Source organism: Anabrus simplex, chromosome 2, assembly GCF_040414725.1.
Source record: "Anabrus simplex isolate iqAnaSimp1 chromosome 2, ASM4041472v1, whole genome shotgun sequence".
NCBI classification, from domain to species: domain Eukaryota; kingdom Metazoa; phylum Arthropoda; class Insecta; order Orthoptera; family Tettigoniidae; genus Anabrus; species Anabrus simplex.
This window is the reverse complement of record NC_090266.1, coordinates 185,122,261-185,139,444: the sequence shown is the minus strand read 5'-3', so window position 1 is coordinate 185,139,444 and position 17,184 is coordinate 185,122,261. Positions and strand designations below refer to the sequence as shown.

The 17,184-nt window shown below is 39.5% G+C and overlaps 1 protein-coding gene across 10 annotated transcripts in view; it reads left to right on the top strand.

Annotated features, from left to right (window-relative positions):
- LOC136863993 (glutamine amidotransferase-like class 1 domain-containing protein 1) overlaps positions 1-17,184 on the top strand; it is a 717,178-nt gene that overhangs the window by 347,004 nt on the left and 352,990 nt on the right. For 5 of the 10 annotated variants that reach the window (XM_067140482.2, XM_067140480.2, XM_067140481.2 and 2 more), the window contains exon 1: positions 14,520-14,664. The exons of 1 other annotated variant lie outside the window; for it this stretch is intronic. The gene's annotated coding sequence lies outside the window, so the exon portion shown is untranslated. Of the gene's footprint in view, positions 1-14,265; positions 14,389-14,519; positions 14,665-15,007; positions 15,093-17,184 lie in introns of those variants that run through there. 4 more of the 10 variants (XM_068226127.1, XM_067140475.2, XM_067140473.2 and 1 more) reach the window with 4 other exon arrangements.

The window sequence follows — 17,184 nt, the reverse complement described above, 5'->3', positions numbered from 1 at the left end:
CTGACCAAATGAGCAATATTCACAGTGTTTCACTCATTACAAAGCGATGGCCAATGACAGTCTTTCACGCATTTTTGAACATAGCTCGAATAAACGCTCAAATTCTCTACTGTTCAAATCTCGAAAATTATAAGGCAACTAGAAGGAATTTCCTGAAAACATGCCTTTATATGCCATGAAACCGCACCTCATAGAAAAACCAACTATAAAGTGGCTGACGTGTGATATCAGAGCATTCCTCGACGTATACCGTTCATCTGCAGTAGATGAAGTAAACCGTGATGGACCAGTGAAGAAACATGGAAGGTGTTGCTTATGTGGTCGAGCAAAAGACATTAGTACCACCATTCAGGTGTACCTCCTGCAATCGGACAGCTTGCAACAAATGTGTAAAAGTTACCTACATATGTGATTCTTGCAACAACGAAGAAGTAGGTGAATACTCGTCCTAAAGTTAGTTTATGGACTTGTGATCGGAACTTGCGCAGTGCCCGCGTATTAGAAGATGCTTGCGTAATGTGATCAAATTTCTGAGAAGTTTTCAAGCGTGCATATAACATTTCTTGCTGCATTTTAAATTGCTAGAGTGTATAACATGCGAACATTTGTGATTTTTAGTGATGTGGATAAATACAGTTTGGTGAAAATGCGATATTTACCATTATTATGTTTTGTTTAAGTGTGGGGTACAAAGTACGCCACGCGCCTGGTCATGTGCAATTTTTAGGCGCGTCTTCTGGAGGGTTAACGATTCCTGGAATGTCCTTCTCGGAACCTGTTTCTGCCTTAAAGTAACTATATATAAATTTCCATTTATCACTAAAATTTATATGACTGCCAATTATGCTTGCCATCATATTACCCTTACCTGACTTCTTTGCTAGATTCAATTCCCTAATAAGTTCCTTCAATTTCTCCTTACTTCCACAGCCATTTCTAACGCTATTTCTTTCTAACCTGCACCTCTTTGTCAGTCTCTTTAGTTCTCTGTTTAATATAATGGGCCTTTACCATTCCTTACCACTTTTAAAAGTGCAAACCTGTTTTCACATACCTCAACACTTGCATTAAGCACATCCCGCAGTCTCTTTACAATTTTGTTGACCGTTTTCTATTGAGCATAGTTACTATCTCCTCCTACCTGTCTTGGCCATACGGTACTCCCTAATAGTCCTAATTTACCGAGATGGATACCTGCAGTCGCTTACATACGGCCAGTATCCAGTATTCGGGAGATAGTGGGTTCGAAACCCACTGTCGGCAGCCCTGAAGATGGTTTTCCGTGGTTTCCCATTTTCACACCAGGCAAATGCTTGGGCTGTACCTTAATTAAAGCCACGGACGCTTCCTTCCCATTCCTAGCCCTTTCCTATCCCATCGTCGCCATAAGACGTATCTATGTCGGTGCGACGTAAAACAACTTGCAAAAAAATAGTCCTAATTTTACGACCCTCCTTTATATCATATTGACTTTTAACTGCGACAAGGAAAGCTTCGTGATCACTAATACAATATTTTACTTCGGTTTCTCTACAGAGCTCATCTGGTTTTACCAGCACCACATCCAGAATATTGTTACGTGTTGGCGGGGTAAATAAGACATAACCTAGTAACGTCCTATTTCTAAAATTAATTAGCTAAGCACTAAAACTACACACACACACACACACACACACACACATAAACACACACGATTGCCGATGTCACAACTTACACAAGTACACAGGACACACACGCGGTTCGCACTCTTCCTCACTTAGTTCTCACTGTTTTATCTACGATGACACACACAGAGTTTTCGATCTCTTACACTCAGCCGCTCAGTCGCACTCGTTAAGGCTGTCACGGTCCGCAGTCCACACGTCAGTCTCGCAGCTCGCGATAGTATCCACTGTCCACTCAGTCCGGAGAACTCCAGTTACAGCCCCGCGTCTGCACCGACTGTTGTCCTCTCAAAACTTTGAAAGTTTACAGATGAAAAATTGGTATTTATATTCTCCGTTAAAAATAAAGAAACACGTATTTTTGTTTTCGGAAAATCCCAATACGAGGGATGAAAAAGGCTGAAAAGAGGGTTGAATGCCTTTAATGAGGATACTTATATCGCAGAAACTGAAGGTATTACGGACCTGAAAATTGGTACTTGGGATCTCTTTTAAAAATACAGAATCATGTATTTTTTGTTTTTAGAAAATCCAATTAATGGGTGTTAAACAGGAGTGAAAAAATGGGGTGAATTTTTAGAAAGATTATAACTACATTATATCTCAGAAACGTAAAATATTACACACGTAAAAATTGGTATTTGAAATCTCCTGTAAAAGTAAAGAAACATGGGTAATTTGTTTTTGGAAACTCCACTTAAGGGGAACTAAAAAGCGGATGAAATTTTATAATGGGCATTTCTACACCATATCTCAAAAACTTAACATGGTACAGAAGTGAAAAATCGTACTTTTTATCACCATTAAAAATAAAGAAACATGTATTTTTTGTTTTTCGAGAAACCACTTAGGTGGGTAGGGGGTAAGAATAACTGAATATGGGGTTGAATTCTTTTTATTAGGATACTGATAACTCAAAAAATGAAGATGTTACAGAAGGTAAATTTTGTATGTGGAATCTCCTTTAAAAATAAAGAAATACGTATTTTTGGTTTTCGGAAATCCACTTAAAGGGGGGGAGTGAATTGAAAAATTAGTTAAATTATTTATATGAAGATACTACTGAATTTTCTCAAAAACGAAAGATTTTGCAGACGTGAAAATTGGTATTTGGAATTTGCTTTAAAAGTAAAGAAACACGTATTCTCGGAGAATCCGATTGGGTGGGGGGGGGGGTGAAAGAATTGAAATATTAGTTGAATTAATTATACGAGGATACTTACATCTAATAAAAACCAAACTTTTTACAGACGTGAAAATTGGTGTATGATCTCCTCTATAAACAAAGAAAAACGCGTATTTAGGGGGAAATCATCTTGGGGCGGGGATGAAAAAGAGTTGATTTCTTTTTATGAGGACATATATCTCAAAAACTGAAGATGTTAGAATCGTGATAATTGGTATTTAGAAGATTCTTTACAATTAAATAAACAAGTATTTTTTTGGCGGAAAATTCCCTTAAGGGGGTGTGGGGTGTGAAAGAAGAAAAGCAGTGAATTCTTTTTATGGGGATACTTATATCTCAAAACTGAAGGTAACAGACGTGAACATTGGTATTTGAAATCTCTTTAAAAAAGGAACACGCCTTCCTTTTTTGGGGGGAGTGTAGGCCTAAATCAACTTAACGGCGGTGGGGACAAAAAGGAGTTGAGAGCAATTGAGTTTACTGTTCATAGTGTACTTATTATGATCATAAACCGATCATTTTTAATCTTTCCTGTCCTCGTTTTCACGAGCCATCTTTTCCTTTGGAGAATGTTTTTAGATTACAGTAGATTCTCCTGGCATATAAATAAAAATTTAAACACATTTGAAATAAAGGTTAGGAATGATATTGACCGTGCAATTGTTCACCTCTATAATAAGGTCAGTAAAGCACGGAAGTACTGTTTATCATTAGTACCGCCAGAAATCACGCGCACTTGCCTACGCGCGACAATGGTGCTGGTCACATTGTCACCAATGACAATGGCAGCAGATGAAATTTTCCGCCAAGTAGCGGTCTTGCATCTTGCTGTGTGCACCGAGCTGGATAACTGCAATCGCTTAAGTGCGGCCAGTATCCAGTATTCGGGAGATAGTAGCTTCGAACCCCACTGTCGGCAGCCCTGAAGATGGTATTCCGTGGTTTCTCATTTTCACACCAGGCAAATGCTGGGGCTGTAAGTTAATTAAGGCCACGGCCGATTCCTTCCCATTCCTAGCCCTTTCCTGTCCTATCATCGCCATAAGACCTATCTGTGGCGGTGCGACGTAAAGCAACTAGCAAAAAAGAAAAAAAGCATCTTGCTGTGGCGGCTAATGACTAAGAATGCAGTCCGGTCGCGGGTTCAGTACCGCCAAGGTACCCAAGACGACACCACGTCGGATCTCCTCAAGGATTTGATCCATATTAAAAATGCTTACAGGAAATTATGGCACAGATTTAGGGACCTAACTGACCGGGTGGAATACCTGGACCTAGCCCGGGAAGTACGAAATCGATTGCTGGAAAGAAGGATTGCCGTAATCTCTCAGAAAACGAGACAGATCACAAATTTTTTGGATTCTCTCAGAAAACGAGACAGATCGCGAATTTCGGCGGTTTATATATAAAAAACGTTAGCATTCAATTATAAATTTCAGTATAATACCGTAGCGAAGCACGGGTATCTTGCTAGTTAGCTAATGAGAGAGTGATTTGCCATTTGTTGGTCATGTTTCTTTAGTTCGCATTACCTTCTCAATTGATATCCCGGTCTGTACACTCCAAGGATATCAAGTTGCCAACTATCTTTAGAGATGAGCCGTACACCTAGAAGTTCATGTTCGTCAACTTTATATTTTTTCGTAGCCTACAAATTCATCTTTCGCCAGAATGAATACTCCCCCTCCTACAATTCATATACTATTTCTATGATACACACTCCAGTTCCGTAAGAAAATTTATATTTTTTGCTATTTGTTTTACGTCGCACCGACACAGATAGGTCTTATGGCGACGATGGGATAGGAAAGGCCTAGGAAGTAGAAGGAAGCGGCCGTGGCCTTAATTAAGGTACAGCCCCGGCATTTGCCTGGTGTGAAAATGGGAAACCACGGAAAACCATGTTCAGGGATGCCGACAGTGGGGCTCGAACCCACTATCTCCCGATTACTGGATACTGGCCGGAGAAAATGTCTGCATCCATTATATTACTTCTCAGCCATGATTCAACACCTATTACAACATCTTGTAAGTATATATCTACTAAATTACTTTATTCCTTTCTTTACAATACTACAGTTCAACACTAACATTTTTAAGTCATCCTACTTGACTTCCACATCACTGTAAAATTATCACCGCTCCCTAGACCAACACGTATCTCTGAATGTACCTCCCTATGAGAACAAAACGTCATCTCCGTACAGGCCATGAAGATCCTGGAGGGGTGGAAAGTGAAGGCTTCCACCAGGGGCGTATTCTCCTTGAATGCAAGGCATTCATTGCATGCGTTACGATAACGCAAATTACTGTCTGAAGTATGATTTTAGGTTGTTTCAAGTCAAATATTAACGATTTCATCTCTCAGAAGTTCAAAAGTTCCGCGTAACTGTACTAGTTCCGTTGTTTGACTACGTGTGGTGCTGGTATAGTCTCGCCGTCTATTCCACTCTTGAAAGAAAGAGACAGCAAATGGAGGAGTTACGGATATAAGGCATTCAATCTTAAAATTGCATTCGGTGGCAGACATAGTTCTGAAGCCCTCCGAATGATGTCGCTGCAATTGAAACTTGGTCACACTTTGTCACCCCATACAAGTACTACTCTCTGCCATCTGTTAGCAATTTGAAGAAAGTCGGAATGTCCAAGTTTACTGCGAACGGGACCCACGGATTACCCCCTTGCGAGAACCCAACCTGACGAAACTGACAAATGCCACTGGGGTGACTTACCTCCAGTGCTTGAGTTGTGGCTGACTGGTGAGTTCATTCATTGTGTTTTGCTGATTAGTGAGTTCATTCTATGTGTGCTGTCCCTGTGCCATTCGTCGTTTTTGGTGTTTTTTTATATTCTCTGCATGTGTGGTATTAACGATGGATGATTCTAAAACGGATATAATTGTAAATCTGTTTGAAAAGCCATTTACTGGCCGTTCGTTTGATGAAGAGATTCCAATACTTAAAGCCGCAAATTTAAATAAATGTAAATAAAAAATTTAAAAATAGAAAACAAGAATTGTGGTCGCACGTTCAATACAGAAACTTACAGTAAAACGGTTTGGCCCTCTGGCTCTGAGTCACTAAACAAATTATTCTGTTGGCCTTGCTTATTTTTTGTTATTGAAAATTCCCATTGGAACATAAAGAAACGACTGTCATATCCACGCATGGATATCCTTAGGTACCTTTGGTAAAACTAGGATAGATTTGCAGTTGGATAAGCAGAAGCAGGAAAATGTTCTAAGGTACAACGAAGCCGTTAAGAAAAACAGGAAAATTCTGAAACGGCTGATTGCGGTGACATGCTTTTTGGGAAAGCAACAGTTCAATTCCGTGAGCACAATCAGGGTAATGAATCCAACAACAGAGGGAATTACATAGAACTAATTAAATTGTTAGCCGAGTTTGATGAAAAATTAGAGTCATTTCACAAAAGCGATTGCATTCACAGGACTGCTTCCACTCATTCAGAACGATTTGTCTGGCTCCATGGCTAAATGGTTAGCGTGCTGGCCTTTGGCCACAGGGGGCCCGGGTTCGATTCCCGGGAGGGTCGAGAATTTTAATCATAAATGGTTAATTTCGCTGGTACGAGGGCTGGGTGTATTTCATTCTCATCACAATGCGCAGGTCGCCTACGGGTATCAATTCAAAAGACCTGCACCTGGCGAGCCGAACTTGTCCTCGGACACTCCCGGCACTAAAAGCCATACGCCATTTCATTTCGGAACGATTTAATTCAAAGCATCTGCATCGTAATGACCGCTGAAATAAAGATTCAGGTTGGGGAAGCTAAATTCGTAGGAATTATGATCGATGAGACTTCTGATGTTTCGAACTTTTCACAGTTATCTATTGTCCTCAGATACGTTCATAATGGTGATGATGTTGAAAGATTTGTTGGTTTCTATAATGTGAGTTCTGATAGGACAGCGAATGCATTGGTGAGACTTGCGATTGAGTGTCTGGATAACTTTGACTGCCGCGAAAAATTAGTTGCGCAGAATTTCGACGGAGCGCGGTGCTTGCAGGTCAGCTGAATGGTATGCAAGCTAAATTAAAAGTAGTTCCTGAGGCTGTATTCACCCACTGCTACGCTCACAAGGTTAATTTAGTCTTCTCTCAAGCCGTTTCATGACAAAATAATGTCGTATATTCTTCGCAACGATGAGTGGCTTCGCGACATTTTTTAGCAATTCTTCCAAGAGAACTAACCTGCTGGACAGTCTCCTCAAGAAAAGTTTCCTAAACTTGCTCCAACAACGTGGAACTATTCCAGCCGTTTAGTACAGACCATCGCGGAATATCGTGCTCCTCTCCAACAGCTTTTCGAAAGTTTTTTGGAGGAACCTGGGAACTGGAATAATAATACAATTAATGAGGCAAACGGGTTTCTCACGAAGTTAATATAATTTCAGTTCAATTTTCTTCTGAACGTTTTGAATGAAATATTTTCATTGACTGATGTTACATATATCATCCTTCAATCTAAGACCCTAGACATTGCATATTGCATCAGAGAAGTGAATTCCTTAGAAACTAAAGTATCTATAATGCGAAACAGTGGATTTGATAATATGTGGGAAAGAACAGAAGAGAAATTTGATCCACTAAGGAAGAGAATAAAGGATGAAACTTCATTTTCGGTTAAAGATGAGTGTATGAGAGTTTACCTGGAAAAACATGATATTATTCTAGCACAGTTAGGAGATCTGTCCGTCATTGGAATGCTTGATTGTAAGAAATTTTCATTTTTTCTAGCGATTTTCCTAAAGAACAATTCAGTAAATTGATTGAAGTTTATGGGAAATATTTTGATATAGTACGACTTAAATCCGAAATGAGGGCAATGCTCGCTTCTGAACACTTCAAAGATAAGACTGTGGCTCAAATCCAGAAATTCCTAATGACCAGTGGTCTCCTCAGCGGTCTCCCAGAGCTTTATAAGTTGTGCACATTGATTACTACTATACCCGCTACATCATCATCTGTAGAACGCTCTTTCTCGGCCCTAAGGCGAATAAAATCTTTCGTCCGCAATTCTCAAAGTCGTCTCTCTGCATTAGGAGTGATGACTGTAGAGAAAGATCTTCTTGTTAAGATGAAAACACGTGAGGACTTATACAGTGACGTCGCCGAGGAATTTCGCAAAAAGAATGGCAGGGTCGAGTTCACCTACATGTAATTAGGGTGAGTAGAAATGAAATTTACTTAATAAATTGTGTTACCAGTTGCATGCCTCAGTGGAGATTCCAGGATACGCCACTGAGTGCCCGTTATATATTCAGGCTCGAATACGGTTACTTACAAGTCTAATACATTTACGACTACCGCTTCCAACAAGTGTTGATTGTCTTGTTTACAAACCGACACCGGAGGTAATATACATAGTAAACAGATTTTTAGATGATACGAAAATCATATTATAAGAAATTCCACACTGCCGAATATGCCTAGTTAAGATTTGATTCGATTTTGTTTAATATACAACTCCAACAGGTACTGAGACCCTTGTTCGCAGTGCTACTGTCATTTGTCGACTATATCACATCTGTCATGGTGCGCTGTTCTTTTGTTAGAAAGATCCAGAATCAGTAGGTAAGGTTTAGGGAAATACGTCGTTAATCATAACACAAGTTCTTGGTAATTTTCACATACACATTGAGCAATATCTCCATTAAAACCCTCTGATTTGTGTTATCCCATCCTCAATAATAGATCCTTTAGGAGTTGAGTTATATTCTATGTTCATCACAATAGGGATGTACGGAAACACTACCGATAGATGTCTCACGTGTACTACCCGGTATGCGCTTGTCGATCGTCATTTGTTTGTATGTGTTTTTAATGGAAGTTACCTAGTTAAATGCTGAAATTAAAGATTTAAAATATCGTTACGACGACAAAGATGACAAGAAAATTGTGATGTCTGACTATTGCTGTGTCCCAGTGTCCCAAAATCAAGATCGACCGTATTCATACCATCAATTTCCTAAGCAAGATGCTATCGTCGCCATAAGACCTATCTGTGTCGGTGCGACGTAAAGCCCCTAGCAAAAAAAAGCAAGATGCTTTCCGTAAAAAGTGGTAGGCAGGACCTACGAATTAAAAATATGACTCCTATTATAAAAAGTCTGCACGAAACATTTTACAGTTGAAGATTATGTCATTACTGAAACTGGTAAGTAAGCTAATTAGTACTAATTAAGAAATAATTTTATAAGGTAGAACATTCTGAAAAGTTAATATGACCTATTTCAATCATTTTAGGCGAAATTTTAATGCATTTAAAGCAAAAGTTTCGTTTCGATGATCGCAAATGTAGGAATACTCCATATAAGTCTCATATAAAACAATCGAGCAGCGGAAAGCGCATTCCGGGTAATACCATTACGCTGCCTAGCGGACAAGTTTTGTGTGATACATCCCTATTGTAGACCCATTCTGTATTTCAAAGTAGCAAGACGCCAAGATGGGTCACTTCGGCGTGAAGCTATAGTATCTTGTGTCCTCCACTTATACCCACATGAAGTAGATTTTCACTCCTACTACTGATCACTGTCCTAAAGTAATTTCTGAATAGTTGCATTACTTCCACTTACTAAAGTACGATCCCTCCATGGTAATAACCAAGAAATTTACAGTTTTAACAGCTTTAAAAACTATGAGATAAAGTGTTTATTAGTCATCATAAATAAGTGGTTTTGAATGTTGTGTTGCGTTTCATACATACAGTATTAATAGAGAAATGTACACTCAAGTTTGAGCATTAAATAAATTTCACATTTCAGTCTTTGCTATAGTCTGTAATTGTCCTGGTTCTTTTCGTGCATGTTATGATGTGATATCTACTACACTTCTGTCCACACAAAATGCACTTACAATCTTCGTCTAGCTCATGGAATTTCTGGTTTACGCATATCTTGTGGTGAAACCCATGTATGGAGAGTCGTGTTATCACGTGGCGTTGTGTGTTGCAATCTCTAGTCCATCTATCGTCCGTCATCGCTGGTGAGGCGAAGAAGTCGAGGTCGATTTCACTTTTCTTCCTTTCCCTGATGTTTACTAGTGCCCTGCTTGCTTCCGTTCATTGTAGGTAGAATTGCTTCCGTTGATTGTAGGTAAAATTGTGATCGTATGTCTTCTATGAAATACGTCTCCCGCATCATTTCGTATACCATCCGGGATGGCGCTGTCTTTCCGACTCGGGTAATCCTCTTCATGAACATTGCTTTTAATCTTTCTATTCTCATCAGGTCTCCGATCTTCAGCTTTTCCCACACGATCTCAATTCCATATGTTATCACTGGCGCTACTGTCGTCTTGAAAAGTCTCATCGCCGTGCTTATTGATAGGTTTGAAATGTTTTGGATGCTGTATGAGGCTCTGATTGCTGCTGCCGTTCTTTCTTGAATATGCATACCAAAGGACGCCGCCGTTGTCTGTAGTGTTATTCCCAAATATTTGTAATTTCGTACCTTTTGTTATGGCTTTTGGTGTAATGTTATGTTGTCTTTGGGCGTTGATTTCCCACCTTTTCTGAAGGTCATTTGTACTGTCTTTTCTTCATTTATCTGTAGGCTGTTTTCCTCCGCCCAGGTCTCTAGTCTGCGGACTACCCTTTGCACATCCTCCTTTTCTTTCGCTCCGATCAGCATGTCATCTGCGTATAGGATCAGCTCTGCTTTTGATCCTTCCTCTACTATGCGGTTCACATCTGCTGTATAAATGTTGAAAAGTGTGGGACTCATGGGATCCCCTTGCATAACTCCGTTCGTCTGTATTATGTCTTCAGAAATTTCTACGTTGTTGTTTATTCGGATTATGTTCCTCTGTAGACATGCTTCAACTATTCTCACTAGTGGGTCTCTCTCGCCGATTGTCAATTTCATTTTCTCGATTAGCTTTCGCCAGTCGATTGAGTCGAATACCTTCTTGAAATCAACAAAGACTGCGTGATATTTCCCTCCTTTGTGTCTTAAGGCTTCTTCTACCTGATTTATTAGGTATTTCACTGCCTGGACCGTGCTCCTGCCTTTCATAAAACCGAATTGATTTTCTGGAATGTACCCACTGAAGGCTTCCAGTAATCTTTCATTTAGTATCTTCGTGAAAACTTTAAAGGATGCATTTTCTAGTGCTACTCCTCTAAATGAGTCTAGTGATGTTCTGCTCCCTTTTCCTTTGAACAATATCTTTAGAGTCGCTGTGTTCCGTCACTCTGGTATTTTCCCAGTCTGTATACATTTGTTCATTAGGTCTTTCCACAGTTCTTCCATCTCGCCAAGTGAATCTTTTAAGTGTTCCATGTAAATTTTGTCTGGTCCTGCGGATTTTTGTTTTTCCCTCCTTGTATTGCTTTCCTAATTTCATACGTTGTTATTGGCTCCACAGCATGTGCGGGTTCTGCTGTTTCTATGTCATATGCTTGCTTCAGCCCTTCCTTATTCAGTATGTTCGAGAAATGATGTTCCCAGTTCTCCATATGAATTTCTTCTGTTGCGATTGATGTCTTCTTTTTCAGCGCTATGTAAGGGTCTGATTTTGCTTCCTCGGTTTGTTTCCTTCCTTGTTTCTCTGTATATTCTTCTTTTTTCTTTTTTATTAGTTCTTTATATTTTTTTCCTTTCCTCTGCATATGCTAAGTCTTCTGGGCGTCTGTATAATTTTGCTGTATTCAGGGCCTTTAGAGTTGATTTTCTTTCCTTGTAACACTCTTGGTCAAACCAAGCTTATGCGTGTTTTCTTTCCTTTACTATTATAGCTTTCGTTATTACTTTGGTGGCTGTTGCTAGGGCTTCTTCTAGCCTTTCTTCTTCTATTAGGTTTCTAGCTTTCCCGATGTTTTCCTCGCTTTCTTCTACTGTTTCCCGCTGGATTTTTCTAGTATATATACTTGGTCTTTTTGCTTCCTTCCTCTTTTGTTGGATTTCCATGCGTAGGCGTGCCATTATAGGCATGTGTTTCCTTATTGGTGCTGCCGATGAGTTCCATAGGCCTTCTTGTTTACACAATTGTAGTTGTACTCCTCTAAAAAATAGTAGGTCGATGGCGCTATGACCGTTCTGTGCAAAGTAAGTTGGTGTTTCTTTTTTGTTCGCTATTTTGAAGCCTTCTTCTTCCAGTGTCTCAAGAAGGATGCGAGTTTTGATATTTTCTTTGTCTATCCTGCAGTTAAAATCTCCGACAATTATAACGTTCCTTTCTGCTTTCGTTTGTTCTATGGCTATAGATATTTTATCCATTATGTTTTCTATAGGTGTATTTGGCTGAATATAAATTCCTATTATCGTAATTTCTGATGTGATTATTGTGACCATGTTTTCCTCCTTGATGATTCGCTTGATATCTCCCAGTTTCCCTTTTATGAAGATTGTGACTATCCCTGCTGGTCTTCCTTCCGTCGGGGTCGCTAGCGTGTGTATACCATAGTAACCTTGCAAGTCCATTGGTTCCGTGAGGAATGTCTCTGTCAGTATCATAACATCTGTGTCGTCTATTGTCTTCTGTGATATGTGGGGTTTTGCGTTTCTTATTCCCTCTATATTCCATAATAATACACTTATTTCCGTGCTCGACCAAGGTCCCTTCTTCTTTGGCAATTGGGTGAGATGTTTACTGAAGTTCCATCCCTCGTTCTTCCTCTGGTCTCCTATCATATCTCCGAAAGCGAAATCTTCTGACTTTTATTCCCTGTGGCCAGAAATCCGCGCTCTGTGCATCTTCCAGAAAGATATATGGGAAACCGACCTTAAAAGCTTTTCTGTCCCCCAGTGTATGAAGTTCTTCACATTCTATGCATCCTATGATGCCATTCCTTTCCAAGAATTTTCTTTGTTGCCGTGGTGCTCTGTTTAAGCCGACCTACGGGCAGCCATGCCATTTTTTCTGCCGCTTCTAGTTCACCGTCATCATTTTGTCTTTGATTGGTTAAGGGCGATATGTTATTCCATTTGTTTCTCGTTTCCCTTATTGTCTCTCTCTGGCGAATTTGATTCTTCTCTTCGCGTGTACTGGTGCTTGTTTCATCAAATGCATTTTCTGCTGTCCTGACCGCGTGGTTTATTTCTGTTGTAATTTTGATTTTTAGACTTTGGTTAACTTTCTGGTCAATTATTTGATCTAGCTTGTTTTCCAGGAATTCCATTATGCTTTCTAATTTCTCATTTACTGTCTCGACATTTATTGTCGTCTGCTTGACTATAGCATTATTACGTTTTTTGCCTTGTGTTATTGGAAATGTAGGATTTGCTGCGTGTTGTATTCTTCCTTGGTGGTTTTCCTCGTCATCGGCAGATGGTGTGCTATTCTGACTCTCAGTTGCACTTTCATTTATGCGGCCGAGAGATGTCCTCATGTTATTTGTTTCCCCGAATGTTTTCTGGGAACGATCTATGCCCTCTATATCTTTACCATCCGGATTGCTGCTCTCTCCAGTACGGTAGTTGGCGCCTTTGCCTGGTTGTCTTCCCCTCGTGTTTCTGTTGTTGCGTCTATAGATGGTGCCACCTGTCTCGCGCTGCTGCTTTCGTCCCCTTCTTCTTCTTCCAAGTCAATGTGATGTTTTCTAACCTCTACTGTTGTATTTGCTTCGAAAATATCCACGCTATTTCCTGGCTTCACTTCTTCCTCTATTGCTTTTATATATTCTGTTATAGTACTCACTGCGTTCAGAATGTTGTCTTTGGTGTCCTTCTTCATATATCCTCCCGTTTCAGCTATATTTCTTAGTTTTTGTAGAGCGCTTTTTGCTTGCACTTCCATTTCTTCCGCCATGACTTCTACACGTTGTCGCATTTGTAGCATAAGATGGGCGTATCTCTTCTGTGTGGTGCTAAATGTCCAGTCGCATTTGTCGCATTAAGTTAATACTTCACCCCTGTGCGATGGTAGAACGTCTTGTTGCACTCGTGGCATCTGGTGGGAGTTCCCCCTCTATGGGTTCTAGGTTGTCTAACTGCATCTGTTACATGAGATGGGAGATCCCCGTGTGTGTTGCGCTAGAAAGTCTTGTCGCACTTGTAACAGGAGATGTGAATTTGTGTTCTCTGCAGCCTGCGTTGGCAGCGTTGCGATCTAGTGGTTTCGTTGTTCAACACATCGGCATGTAGCTCCAGCGTGCAACTTACATGTTTGAGGTTAGAATTTCGCCAGTTTTACGAGTATTGATCTTCTCGATTTTCGCATACTTACGGGATTTTCGGTTGTTTTTCTTCCGTCACTTTTCTTCTCTGTTGTTAACAGGCACTTCCTAAGTATGTAAGCTAGTCTTTTATCACTTTTAACACATATATTTACCGTGTTTTCGGGACCGTCCGACGCACGAGACATTAGCACTGGAACCTAAGTTGTAATGCATACAGTATTGAAACTGGGTGTTAGTTAAATACTGAGCCCAATCAAGTATCAAGGAGAAGAAGAAGAAGACCAACGACCAGCATGCTAGCTGTAATGTTGAAGTAGTGTACAGGTATTGAATTGCGGAAATAGCAAGAATAGTATTCATTTAAACGTAATTAGACGTCTCAGAATTTCTTGGGTGTGTAGTCATATGAAAGTACAATTTAATTTGTTCGAGAGATTAAAATTACCGTTCGTATGGATGTGTAATGAGTGTTTTGCTTTTCAAGCTTCCCACCTGTAGTTCCTCTCTGTCTCTCCCCACGTCATTGTACTGTATAATAAAGTATCTTATTTATCACGCAGTCACCCGGGATTCTTGCACGGCTTTAAATGACTTGCCTGTCAGTGTTTTGTCAATATGACTGATGTGCCGAAGCCGTGTGTTAGCAATTCAACTATTTAAAAGTAGCTCGTAAGTTGATTATTTTTCATTCATTACGGTACGTTTATCCGACACCGTACTCTGATATAAAAATGATAGTATAAATTCTTATCTTGGAAGAACATGGATTATTACTAAACATTCGTTACACCATATGTTCTAAAGCATAGGCTAGACGAAATTAATTATTTTGTAACGAATCTTGTGCAGTGCCATTCTAAAGTCTAGGGGAAATTATGTCTGCCGGCCCCACTCATTTAGTGTTCGTGAATTTATGTCTAGTTAACATGTGTGTGTTTATGGTGTCTTTATTAGCATGTGTATCAGGAATTATGAATGGTGCCCCGAAATGTGTATCTTGGCATTTTCCTAGAAATGAGACGGGAGATCGTTGGAAATCGCACCAGATTGTCGATGTCGCAGCAGTATTTCGTTTGATTTTCAGGTGAAACTGCTTTGTACGTTCATTATTTCTTTCATGGGCAGGTTTCTTGTATTAATGTGCATATCATTCTACTATGATACTTTCCGTGCAAAATTCGCTGTAACAGTTCTTGCGATGGTGTTACAAAACTACCAGTAGTCTAGAGCTTCTAAAAGTTACAAGTTCTTCTGTTTACTATCTAGCTTTTACTTCTTATTACAGTTTCTTAACACGGTTATTGGCACATGCCTGTAGCTGTGCTTGCTGAAATCTAATTCATAATCTGGTTGGTTTTCATCAGTTTACAGGAATTTTCTGCATATTAGTTCAAGAATATAAACAGAATCTAGACCCCAATTTATATGTAACTTACCTATGTGATACATTTTACAAACCCAGAAATGCATGATTCTGTTGCAATCTACATTGAAAATATTGACGTTACTTTACAGCTTATGGCATCTGAAGCAAAACTTGTAATGCTGCTGCCAAATTTGTTAAAAACTCAGTCGCAGAATCTGAGTGTAAACATTGACAGATTCATTTAATCATGTCTATGGAGCTTTTGTTAAAGAAGCATAGATATTCATTTGATTTGATTTTATTAGCATGTGCTTCTGACAAGTTTCTGCTCTTGATTGGAAATAAAGGTTATATGCAAAACATTGATGTTCAGTGACATATATTGTACTGTATATGTACATCTTGGTCATTGCCCCTGATCTCCAGAAGATTCCATTGAATATGTAGCGATATATCATTGAGACTGCCTGCTGTCATTTCTTGATGGAAACAGTACTTTTGCATCCATCTCTTGGCACAGGCCAGAGTAAATAATAATGTTATTGCTCTTACTGTTTTTATAAATATAGAACTATAACCTTTAAACTGTTATCACTGGGTCTGTTTTAGATAAATATATCAACCATGATCACTGTGTTTTTATGAAACTTTAGATGTATGGGTGTGATGGAGTTTTTCTTCCATTTAACAAATGATGGACTCCTTGGGACCTAGCTATGAAATATGGACAGTGTAGCTGTAGGCTTGCATTCGATAGATGGTGGGTTCGAACCATGGGATCAACAGCCTTGTAGACTGTTTTCTGTGGTTTCCTGTTTTCACACTAGGCAATTGCCAGGGTTGTACATGAATTAAGCCCACAGCCATTACCATTTCCAGCCTGACATTTCCAGTAAACTGTAGGTTTAGGTGTATCTGCAACATAAAACTGTTAGCAATAAAAATCGCTCCTTGGAAACAGCGTGGTAAATTTAATTTGATGAGATATCAGTATTGATGGGGCTTGTAGATGAATGAAAGTAAAACTGGGCGAGTAGGCAAAAAGGATGCATCTGGACATGTTAGAAATTTATGATATTCAGGTAATGGAAGCAGAGATTAAAAAGGTAATCTTAACAGGTATTCTAACCGGATCAAATGGGTAATTGTTACTGTAGATCTAGGGAAAAATAATAAAGTATCAGTATCAGTAACAGGTATTCTAACAGGAAATGTAAATGAGACTATGGAGTGGGTATGTGGGAAACTGGGAGTGAAATTTCTAGATCGTAGTAGGTGGGTAGGAGATAGAGATCTGCGCTCAGATGGCCTTCATTTAAACCGCAGTGGTACGTATAAGTTAGGAAATTTGTTTGGAAGGGTAATAGGGAGGTACATTCAGGGAAACAGGATGGCCTAGGGAGCGGTGATAAGGGAACAGGGAACTGGAAATCAAGTAGGGATGACATAAAATTGTTAGTGTTGAACTGTAGAAGTATTGTAAGGAAAGGAATAGAATTAAGTAATTTAATAGATATATATTTACCAGATATTGTAATAGGAGTTGAATCATGGCTGAGAAATGATATAATGGATGCAGAAATTTTCTCACGTCACTGGAGTGTGTATCGTAGAGATAGGATAGGAAGGGTGGGAGGGTTAGTGTTCATTCTGGTGAAAGAAGAATTTGTAAGCTACGAAAAAGTTAAAGATGAGACACATGAAATTCTAGGTGTAAGGCTCATTTCTAAAGATAATAGGCAACTTGATATATTTGGAGTGTACAGATCGGGAAAGGGTAGCACTGACGCGGATTCGGAATTATTTGATAGGATAGTCAGCTA